The sequence below is a fragment of the Anolis sagrei genome, chromosome 4 (genome assembly GCF_037176765.1).
Source record: "Anolis sagrei isolate rAnoSag1 chromosome 4, rAnoSag1.mat, whole genome shotgun sequence".
Classification (NCBI taxonomy): Eukaryota; Metazoa; Chordata; class Lepidosauria; order Squamata; family Dactyloidae; genus Anolis; species Anolis sagrei.
The window spans coordinates 158,806,715-158,819,391 of record NC_090024.1 but is presented as its reverse complement, the minus strand read 5'-3'; positions in this window follow the sequence as shown (position 1 = coordinate 158,819,391).

Below are 12,677 nucleotides of genomic sequence, written 5' to 3'. Positions count from 1 at the left end.
TAGTATTCCCTGTATTAACCTACGGATGTGAGAGCTGGACCATAAGGGAAGGCTGAGCAAAAGAAGATAGATGGTTTTGAACTGTGGTGTTGGAGGAAAATTCTGAGAGTGCTTTGGACTGCAAGAAGATCCAACCAGTCCATACTTCAGGAAATAAAGCCCGACTGCTCATTGGAGGGAAGGATAGTACAGGCAAAGATGAAGTACTTTGGCCACATCATGAGAAGATAGGAAAGTTTAGAAAAGACAATGATGCTTGGGAAAATGGAAGAAAAAAGGAAGAGCGGCCGACCAAGGGCAAGATGGATGGTTGTTATCCTTGAAGTGACTGACTTGACTTTGAAGGAGCTGGGGGTGGTGACGGCTGACAGGGAGCTCTAGCATGGGCTAGTCCATGAGGTCATGAAGAGTCGGAAGCGACTGAACGTATAAACAACAACAAACAAAAAGGTGATCAAGGACAAGTACCTTCTCCTACTTGATAGATTTTTTGGTTCCTCATCTTGCTTCAAGATCTATAAAGATTTGCAGTTACAGGAGCCTATTTCAGGTCCAATCTGCCACTCATAAATATGAATAGATACTGTGGAAAGTTAGTATGTGCCCAAGCAGATGGCACTGACCTAATTGACCCAACAATTTGATGAAGATATATATCCTCAATCCTATTACATTATATCTCAAGCATTAGGTAGAAATGTAGTTATTGGCATAAAAGGGGTTCTTTCACACTGTAGAATTCAAACATTAGGATTCCACTTTAACTGTCATGTCAAAATGGAATCCTATGAGGATTATGGGGTTCCCATGGTAAGGTAATTTTTGGGAGGTGTACGTGATAGTGGAATCATGTAATTGTGTGGTGAGAAATCATGTAATTGTGTGGTGAGAATGTTGAGATCAAGTTCAAAATTCCTCCTGTAAAATTCTAAACTAAGATCATTGTTTTCTGTCAAACCCTGATGTGTATCCTGGTAAGGGGGGGGGGGGGGTCAGAAAAATTAAATCTCATATGCATGTCCTCAGATTGCTCCATAAGAATAAAATTCATTATTGATTTGTACTTGTTTGCAGCAGTTTACACTAAAGATTGCTTTCTAGTTTTTTTTAGCATTTCTGTATAGTTCTTCTTTGGCATCTGGCAGACAGTAAAAGATAAGTCTTCCAGGAGAGAATTGTAACACTGGTCAAAGTAGTGGAATTAAGACATCTCCTGTTACATAATGAGCTAATGGAGCTAAAGTTATAGTCACTTGTCATGACCTCAATTGTAGGTGCTACTTAGAAGATGTTATCTTCAGCAGAACAATTTTCTCAAATAGTTCTGTGGCACAAATTGCTATCAAAATCTAGCATGTCAGCTTGTGGACTTAAAAGGAAAAGAACGCACACAAATGCACATTCAGACATACACCTAAAGACAACTTGGCCAAAGACTGTAAAAGATTAAGATGTCTGTACTGGAAATTTGATTCAAAAACCACTGGACCAACATAGATAGGGTTTGAAATAATCTCTCTTACTCATTCTCTCCCCCTCACCTATTTCTTTCTCTCACAATTTCAGTTCTTCATCTTGTCAACAAGTTCCATTACCTGCATTATTTCAAAACACAATTGCTTTTAACAATGTGAATATGATTGCTGCTTATTTCGAGAAAGATGACATTTCAGTTGCTCTGCATATTTATTTTTGTAAGACAAACAGTGCTATGTTAAGATCAACTGTTGCAAGAAGTTCATTACTTATTAGACTTGTGCACAGATTTGTTTTAGCTGTTTTACTTTGGCCAAATCAGCTTCTTCAGCTCTACCAGGAGGCCATAACAGCAAGGGCCCAGCCGTCACATTTTCCTTAACGGTACCACGTGGCGGTCGATCATGGCTCCACCTCCCCTATTCAGCATCACAGTTGAGTCCCCTATTCAGCATCACAGTATATTTTTTGACTTGGCTTCTGGCTTGGTCTCTCTTTTGAATCTTTTTTTATTTTTCTTTATTTTCTTGATTCTTTTTATTTAGTGGGACTGACTGAGAGTTGGAAGCCTCCTTAAAATGCCTTGGAAAGCTGCATGTAGGGAGAGAGTATGTGCGCCTGCAGCACCTATAGCACCTGTCTCCTCTAAAGTAGAAACAGCTTTAAGGAAGCATTAAACCCAGATTTCCCCTACAGACCAAAGAGAAAGAATAATAGAAAGAGTGGTATCTTAACTCCGATGCTTTTTAATCCAAGTCTTAATGAGGATATAAGGACAAACAATACCATTGCTTAAAATGATGGGAAGGGCAGCCTGGGGAGCCCCCCCCCCATTGCCACCAATGAGCTGGATCTAGCTGTATTTTTCAGCTGCAGTTCAAACACACCATCTGGCTGTGGGCCCATTTTTGGGAGGTGTACAAAAATGGATATGGGGGTCTACCGGTATCCAACAAGCAGAAACTGATTGAGTTTCAGCCAAAAAGTGCAAGCCTATTTCCTAGTATAGTTGACAGCTACTAACAGACATTTATTCCTTGGTCTGCCGTACCATGAGCATGGGGTCCATGTTTTCATAGAATAACACTGGGCTTCTTAGGAGGCTCTATTTGGTAAACTGCAAGCTTATTATACATTTATCTAGAAATACATTGTAGAATTACAAGTCTTTTTTATGAATGTAAACATTTTATTGACAGATAAGTTGAGCCTCTTTTTCCCTGGTTGCCAATATAGAGTCTCTGTGAAGAAAAGAAACCTTTTAAGCTTATGCAGTTCTGTTCTCTGATCTTCTTTGTTTCTGGGTGATTGGTATAAAGTCCTGACATAATTACTGTTACTTTACTATACTATATACAACTCCGATATATAAATTACAAGTATTAAACTCTGATGTATAAATTACAATGTATTTCTTACATTAATCTCCTTGACGATTGCAACTCAAAAGCCAGTTGTTGGAAAGGAGGCTGGGAATCTTAATTTGATCCATCGTTAACCAGTAGTTAGCTGTGAGTTTTTTGGGTTGTATGGCCATGTTTCAGTAGCATTCTCTGTTAACCGATAATTGTGAGTATGAATTAGCCTTTTGAAAGTATTCTTAAATGTTTATGGAAACAACTTTCCTAATGTGTAGCATTCTCTGGGATTGGAGACATGTATTACATTTTTTCCCTAAATGACAAACTTAATTTTACTTTGGAAGCTGTTTTTATCTTTGGTGTAGAAAGAATCTCCAACAAATATTAGTAAAACCTGAAAAACATGTTTTCAAGTGTTGGGAAATCCTAATGACAAGAAACCAAGCCTGGTGAGAATCTCAAGATTTATTCTCTGAAAAATTCACATGTGGTCATTCTCTGCAGAAAACAGCATTTTCTGTACAGGAAATAATATTTTCTATGCAGAAAGTAGCATTTTAATAGAGAACTAATATTTTCTTTGTGGAAAATGTTTCATCATTCCTCCCTTTTCTTCAGAAGACAAGTAGGAGAAATAGGAAGGAAATTACTTTTGCTTGGCAATACATCTATAGTTCCATGTGTTGGGGTCTGTTTGTAGGAAATCAAACAAAGCTGAAACTTTGTGATGCAGTGAAATAGATTCAGCATTTGAAATATCTTGTAGCTGCTAAGAGCTTTGGGAATTTGAGCAGGATAAGGCTTCTGACAAAATAATTCTCTCTGCCAATTCAAATTCAATGTTCAAATTCTGCCCATACTGGTAAATACTGATCAACCCGAAAAAGCACAATTCTGAAACATCCTCCTTTTCTCCCTCAACATGCTTGTTTCTTCTCAATTGACTTCATCTTCCCCATCCTCTCTATGTTTTTCTATTTTACTCCTGTTCTTGTGCCACACATTTTTTTTAGAAAAACAAAACAATTCTTCATTTATTTATCATAATCAAATGTATAGAGCATGTGAATGGGATTACAGTGTTGGAAGTGGAAATAACTAATCACATACTATAATGTGTACAGAGTTTTCTGTTAAAGGCTTATTTTTATGTAAGACAATGCATTGCTTACTTTTTTCTTTGTTTATATTGAAATTTCAATTCAAATGTGACAAAATACATATCTAGTATTTAGGGAAATTAAAAAAATGATGAAAATGAATATTGATAAAGTAGAAAAGGTTTAATACCGTGATAGTGGGCATCTAAAAGAACTGAAATACCGTGTTTGTTAATTGGGCCAGCCACTGTCAATGAAGAATGCTAGTCTTTCATATATTTGTTCTTTTATCACATAAAACCATCCATTTTCATTTTAACTGAGATGTCTGGGAATCATAGACAATGGATGAAATATTACACCTTCTTCATTGATAATGTATTTCACCTTCATAATTAAAAAACTGTATGGCATTATAATGTCTCTTTGTCTTGCAAAGACAACTAGTTACAACAATCCTCTATCAGCACAAAGAGGGTAGAACATCTCTACATATTACTGTGAATGCAGAAGATACACACTCAGCATGTGTTGTCTTGGATAAATGAAACCACAGTTCTATTGTCAGGAGAACCTGCTTTACCGACGCATGAAATGACACATTTGGATAGCATCATTAAACTTTGTGATGTATCTATAATGATGATCCTCTATATTCTGGGTACATACAAATAAAATATTACTTTAGCACATGCTGTTAGAGAGGGGAGTCCAGGGAGGGTATTTCACCAGGATCTGCATTATTGAATGTCCTGGGAATATATATATATATATATATATATATATATATATATATATTCCTAGGGATCATTTTCTTTTTCCTATATTTTAAAATGCTGAGAGCCCCTCAATATGCTAAACTAGTAGCCCTCATCAATTGTGTAAATATTACCATTTCTCAGTATACCCAAGTTTGCACAGGGAGTTTGATGGTTGCACTAAAATAAAAGTCTCAGAACTTAGGAAGCATTACCAACGATAATGTGTAGGAATGCTTTTCAGCTTTACAGACATTTAGAATAATTTAAGTTTCAGTACTTGTACATTTTAAAAAGTAGAATTCCTTTTTTTGATAGAGATTCTATGTATCATTGGTACAGATGTAGGAAACCTACATTAGATTATATTAGATATTAGATTATTGGTAATGATAACATATGCAACATTTAGGGTTTGAGGTCATGAAAATAAACAGAATGAACAATGAACCAATGAATATTCACATCAGACCCCCATTCATAAAACCCATTCACATTAAGAACACAGAAGCATGTTCGTATCATTTATTTTCTTTCCTATAATTTCTCTGCTATCTATGCCAGCATTTCCCAATTTTGTTCTTTCTGAATGTGGTTGGCTAGAAGAAAAACAATTCTCATCTGGCACAACAAGTGGGAGTGAATTAAAACTGTGAAAGCCTCTTGCCAATTTTAAAATATGTTTGCACTCATGCACATTTAAATAAACCAGAGAAATGCATAAAAGCAAATACTCTTAATCACTTCCACTACCATTTCATGCAAAGTAGTAGACTTTTTATAAGTTCTATACACTAGTAGTTTCATGAGCCACCAATGTCTCTTATTCTCCACTGAGAAGCAAATTAAATTGACTTTTAATACATTTGGTTGTTAGTAGTGTCTGGCTGTTACCATTTTTCCTATTCCCCTTATTTCCAAGGTCATAACATAAGGCTGATCACTGGAAATACACTATGTATATATAAATGAATATTTTAAACTGTAACTAAAACTGGATTTGAAAACTCACAGGTGTTACAGTACAAAACCAGAAACAATTTTCCTGAAAATTAGATTTTTTTAACAAAAGCATGATTTTAACAATATTATGTAAAATAGTGATATGAGAGGATGGTATGTGTGTGGGGTATGAATGTGTGTGGGAGGGAGAGAGAAATAAATTGTCAGTAGTCCCCTTTGGGACTGTTTGTATACCCTGTTTTGAATTAAATAGAGGAAATCACATTGGTTTAAATTCTGTTAACCATTTTGGCCTAAGGCAATCTAAGCATTTTCCCCAACACAAATCAGCATCATTTAATTCCCCAGACAGCTGGCTCGAACACAGTCTCTCCACAGGACACCTGAATTACGAAATTAGCACATTCACAACTCTAAATCACATTCCATTACATCAAGCCCTAAGGTCCAACATTATAGAGAGCAGAAATAAATTGCAGAGTTTCTCCTGAATTAACCCTCTTAGCCCAATCTCAAGTGAAATTACAACACACTCATTTTAAAAGATACATGACTGCATTAGCAGTGCCTTTCAGCTCCTCCTCCATTGCCTGTTTTCACCACTTCACTCCTATCATTGTCAAACTGCTTGCACTCTCTTTGGACACCTTACATAAATTCTATTCCAGATGTTAGGCTCTTGGACTCAGCATATTTGTTAATTTGATTATTTCTATCGTTTATATGATCAGTTATATTCTTCCCATGTATATGCATTATTCAGGTGCTCTTAAAACAAGTAATATCATATTTCATGATAAAAATGTAATAGAAAAGAGAAAAAAGACAAGAAACAGGTTCATAAAATGCAAACAACATCCAGAAGAGTAATGTCTTTAACTCTTGACTTTCAAGGTAAAAGCCTGCCAGAATACAAGCAATTGCTAAAAGAAGGAAGACATTAAATAAGGAAGCTAGCTGAACTTTATGTGGCAAAATTCACCATGACTGGAGAATGTCCTATAGGAAAATAGGACAAAATTTTTCTTTCCCCCACCAAACATATTTCCAATATTGCTGTATTTTGCCAATATATACATGCACATCATTCATCAATATGCCAAGCCCCATAATCATGGTAAGATAGTAATGTGTGTTTATGTGCATTTTGCAGTGTTTATCAACAGAAAAATGCACATGGAGGAGAAAATATATAAATGAATTGAAGCAAGTGCAGAAGGGCCACAGATCATCCCTGTGGAGGCCAAAAACTGCACAGAGCTGATGAGGGTAATGCAGGGCCTTATCCCACATCAACCAAAGTTGGGGGCTACTCCAAATTCTGGCCCAGATTTCAGGATATCCCCTAATTTTGGGTCCACGTAAACAGTTGGACTGGGTCTGAAATGGAACAGGCTGTAACTGTTTTCATTTCCATCCCATGTTATCAGGGCTCAGGTGTCTTGAAACATGAGATTGCACCTCCTGTTCTCCTTGTGGGAGCAGTTTCTGACTGTGACATGAGTCTTACTAGTCTTAACTGCAGTGATGTTGGCTAGAGAGAAGGAGTGACTGGGAAAGGAGGAATCCCCCTCCCTTACTGCCCCATCACCCCATCCAACAGCATCCCTCTTCCTCCCTCATTGCCCCAACACCCCATCCAATGGAGACAATAGTGAATTGGAGAATGTGAAGGAATAGCAAGAATGGCTGTTTGATGGCGCTGACCCACTACACAGTCAGGACTCTCTCCTTGGTCCTCAATGGCTAGGGGTGGTGTCCAAATCATTCTGGGGCTAATCTGGCACTTGCCACTCTAGATTGGCCCTGAGATTAGTGGTTCATGTAGAGCTCATCAAAAATGTCTTCAGTCAATGACATGCTATAATAAGTTTAGAGGTAATGGATTTTGAACCAAAAGATACAGTTCTTATTAAATAAATTGAACTGCCTGAGTGCAGAAAGGTATTCAGATAAGTGGAAGTGCTCCATTTGTGAGTTATTTATTTATTTATTTACATCACTTATATCCCGCCCATATCAGCCCGCAGGCGACTCAGGGCGGTCTACATATCGGCACAATTCGATGCCATCAATACAATACAAAAGCAAAAACAGTTAAGTGCAATTATACAAAAAAGACAATGCAATGACAATTTAAAAAGAGCTATATCCTCTCATTCCAATCCTCGTCCATTTCATCGTCTTGGCCGTTCCTGGGTCATTCTCCATCTCAAGCTTGACTATCTATTCCGGGGTTCCGAATGCCTGCTCGAAGAGCCAGGTTTTCACTCTCTTACGAAAGGTCAGGAGGGAGGGGGCTGATCTAATATCCCTAGGCAAGGAGTTCCACAGCTGAGGGGCCACCACAGAGAAGGCCCTGTCTCTCGTCCCCGCCAAGCGTGCTTGCGAAGCAGACGGGATCGAGAGCAGGGCCTCCTCAGATGATCTTAACTTCCTGGAGGGTTCATAGGAAGAGATGCAATCGGATAGGTAGGCTGGGCCAGAACCGTTTAGGGCTTTATAGGCTAAAGCCAGCACTTTGAATTGGGCCCGGTAGCAAACTGGCAGCCAGTGGAGCTGGCGCAGCAGAGGAGTTGTGTGCTCCCTGAACGGCGCTCCTGTTAGCAACCTGGCTGCTGCACGCTGGACCATTTGAAGCTTCCGGGCCGTCTTCAAAGGCAACCCCATGTAGAGCGCGTTGCAGTAATCTATGCGGGATGTAACCAGAGTGTGGACTACCGTGGCCAAGTCAGACTTCCCAAGGTACGGGCGCAGCTGGCGCACAAGTTTTAGTTGTGCAAATGCTCCCCTGGTCACCGCCGAAACCTGGGGTTCCAGGCTCAGCGATGAATCCAGGATCACACCCAAGCTGCGAACCTGCGTCTTCAGGGGGAGTGTAACCCCATCCAGCACAGGCTGTAACCCTATGCCCTGTTCGGCCTTTTGACTGACCAGGAGTGCCTCTGTCTAGTCTGGATTCAGTTTCAATTTGTTAGCCCTCATCCAGTCCGATACAGCGGCCAAGCACCGGTTCAGGACCTGAACAGCCTCCTTAGTAGTAGGTGGGAAGGAGTGACAGAGTTGGACATCATCTGCGTACAGATAACACCACACCCTGAAACTCCAGATGATCTCCCCCAGCGGCTTCATGTAGATGTTAAACAACATGGGGGACAGTATAGAACCCTGCGGGACCCCACAAGACAATGGTTGTGAGGTCGAGCAGTTGTCCCCCAGCAACACCTTCTGGGTACGGTCCTCTAAGAAGGACCTGAGCCACTGCAAAACAGTGCCACCAAGGCACATTCCTGCGAGGCGTCCCAGAAGGATACTGTGGTCGACAGTATCAAAGGCCGCTGAGAGGTCCAGCAGAACCAACAGGGACACACTCCCCCTGTCTAGCTCCCGGCGCAGATCATCCACTAAGGCGACCAAGGCTGTCTCGGTATCATTTCCCGGCCTAAAGCCAGACTGTGCCGGATCCAGATAATCCGTGTCTACCAAGAATACCTGGAGTTGTGAGGCCACCACACGTTCCAGGACTTTGCCCAAAAAGGGGAGATTGGAAACAGGCCGATAGTTGACGAATTGATTGGGGTCCAGTGATGGTTTTTTCAACAGCGGTTATATTACAGCTTGTTTTAAGCTCGCTGGAATTTTGCCTTCCCGAAGGGAGGCATTAACCACCACCTTCACCCACTCGGCCAATCCCCCTCTGGCCTCCTTTAGAAGCCAGGATGGGCAGGGGTCTAGGATGCATGTGGTTGCCCTCATTCCTCCAAGTATCTTGTCCACATCCTCGGGTTTCACCAATTGAAATGAATCCATCAAAATCGGACAAGCAGGTGCTCGTGTTACATCCTCAGAGACCGCCGTTAACATGGTATCCAGGCCAGAACGGATCAAAGCGACTTTGTCCGCAAAGAACCGAGCAAATGCTTCACAGCGGGCTGTCGAGTTGTCAGGGTTCCCATCCGGAATGGTGGGATTTAATAGACCTCTGACAACTCGAAACAACTCAGCCAGACGGTTCTTTGCGGATGCAATATTGGCCGCAAAGAAAGATTTCTTTGCTGCCTTTATTGCCGCGGCATATGCCCTTAGAAGGGCAACAAACCGTGTTCGATTTGACTCGCTCGGGTCCGAACGCCACACGCGCTCTAGTCTCCTCTTCCTTCGCTTCATCGCTGCCAGCTCCTAGTTGAACCAAGGAGCTGGTTTAGCTCAGCTACTTGAGAGGGGACGTTCCGGAGCAATCGTGTCTATTGCCCTAGTCATCTCCCCATTCCAGAGGGACACCAGGGCATCAACAGGATCACCAACCGAGGTGGCGGGAAAATCCCCAAGAGCCGTCAGGAATCCATCCGGATCCATAAGTCTCCTAGGGCGGACCTTCTTAATGGGTCCTCCACCCCTGCAGAGGTTATGGGGTGCAGTGAGTCTAAACCTGATCAGGTGATGGTCGGTCCATGGCAACGGAGTAATAGATAACTCCTCAATTAGCATATATATCGTTAGTAGCCCCTTTTCTTATACCCTTCCCTTCCTTCTTTTCTTCCTTGTTTGATTAACAGATCACATACTGCAGTTTCTGGTGCCCAGAACAATGTACAGTAAAAACACTAAGCCACAAGAATCCCACATCTTTATTAAAATAAGAGTAACAAAAATGGATGTGCAATAAAGGGGGATTAAAAAAACCCAGATGCCTATGGTTACAAAGGACTTCCACAACTAAAGTGTTACTCGAAAGGCTGCATTTGAGTCTCCACCAGCATAGTTCCTGTAGTTGCTAAAATGCTTAACATTGCCTTCATTGGTAATTTTTATTACTGTATTTTACTGCTGGTTTTTAATGGCTTTAATTATCACTTTTGGAAGCCATTTTTGAAAGTCATTTTTTCCTGATAAGTGGTATATGGAAGCAATGAAAGAACATGCATACATTTCTATGTTGTTGTTTTTTTTAATGATAATTGTGGTATAACATTGCTCATGCTAGCAAGTCATGATAAGGGTCCACTGTCTATCTATTTTTTTAAAAAACAAACAACAAATTACATTGTTTTAAGTTATGCTTTCATGTTGTTATTTTTTATTGTCAACTGCCATTAACTCAACTTTGACCTAGTGTGACCCCAGATGTTCTGCCCCCCCCCCCCCCCCCACTATCCTAACTACTTGGAAGGTGAATTGGCTGCTCAGGAAATAGATTGGAGACTATATTGTTGAATCAAACAAGTATTTATTAACTGACAAGAATTTTAGACTTTCTCTCATCCTGAGTCTCACTACAAAGTTTTTATGAGGAGAAGAAAAGTCTTTGAGAGATAGACACAGTTCTGACTGAACTGAGGCTCTTGAATCTTTATGTCTTCTTATTCTCTCTTTCTTGGATGGTGTTCGACTGTTTCTAAGATGGTTTCAATATTTAACTCTGACTGACTTAAATAGGACTCATAGAGCTCCTACTGGACTCTCTCTTCATCTTCCAGTCATGAAAAGGCTGACTCTTCCAAGAATCAGAAGTGCCTTGCCAGAGGCCCTGTCCCTGAGGGGGTTCTTAAAGGGGCAGGGTGACAGAGGCTCAAATGCAAAGAGGCTATCTAGACTGACCCCCCCCCCCAACTGTACATAAAATATTAATCCCTCTAACTAAAAAGGGCTTAACTAGGGATAAACAGTGAGAGTCGTCATGGGGTACGACACCAGGCATTAGAAACCCCCAAGTCACCCTATCTTCAGCCTTACATATGGAGGGCTGTGGCATCCTGGATGACATGTAGCTACTCATCTGCGCAGTAGTGTCCTTTTTTCTACTGCTTTCTACCTTACCAAACATTATTGTCTTTTCTAGCGAGTCAGGTCTTTTCATATGGCCAAAGTACAACAGTTTCAATTTTCCCTAGGTTCTTCATAGATACCCATTCAAGTCTTAGGTTCCATTTACAGTGCAGAATTAATGAGGTTTAGCACCACTAACTGCAGTGGCTCAATCTTATGGAGTTTTGAGAGTTGTAGTTTGGTAAGACATTAGCCTTCTTGGACAGAGAAGGCTGGAGACCTTGCAAAACCACAACTCCCAAGATTGCATAGTATCCATTCTACAGTGCAGATGCACTCCCGTCTTCTGATTTCTTGACTGCAGGCTCCATTTTAATGAATTACTGAGCCAACTTATAAAAAATCTTCACTGTCTGCTTTACAATTATGTATATAATCTGTGGTCATTATTTTTGTTTTCTTAACATTCAACTGCAACCTACCTTTTCCCCTTTCTTCTTTGTCCCCCACCCCAATAATAGTTTCAAGTCATTGCTATCCTGTTTTAAGATATGCAGATGGCATCATCTACATATCTTAAATTGTTGATAATAATAATAGTAATAATAATAATCTTTATTTATACCCCACCACCATCTTCCCAATGGGGACTCGGAGCAGCTTACATGAGGCCAAGCCCAAATGACAATTACAATAAAGAAAAACCAAAACACAAACCGAAAAAGTGAACAATAAATATCATAGTTACATAAAACAAATGAATACATAACAATATAAAATTACAATATGCACAGGCACAGTAATAATGGGCGGGCTACATGTAATGATTAAAAGTCAAACTGATTAAAACTAATTAAAAAACTCAGGCGAGATAAAAGAGAGAAGCAGGTAATTTACGGAGGAGGGCTCATTTTTAGCGCGAGTTGTGGAATCAAGCTTTCCCATGAGGGAAATGACAGAACTTTGAGACTGAGCGATCATGTGGGATTATATGCCTACTCATCAAAGGCGCAACAGAAGAACCAGGTTTTAAGGTTCTTTAAAAAAAATTCTAGGGAAGGGGCTTTCCAAATTTCTCCAGGCAGTGAGTTCCAGAGTTAGGGAGCCACAGCAGAAAAGACTCTCTTCCTTGTACTCACTAGGTGAGCTTGAAAAACTGGCAGGGGCGAGAGTAGGGCCTCCCCGGAAGATCGGAGGGCCCAAGGTGGTTCATGGAGGGAGAAAAGGTCACAAAGGTAGATTATGCTTTGGGA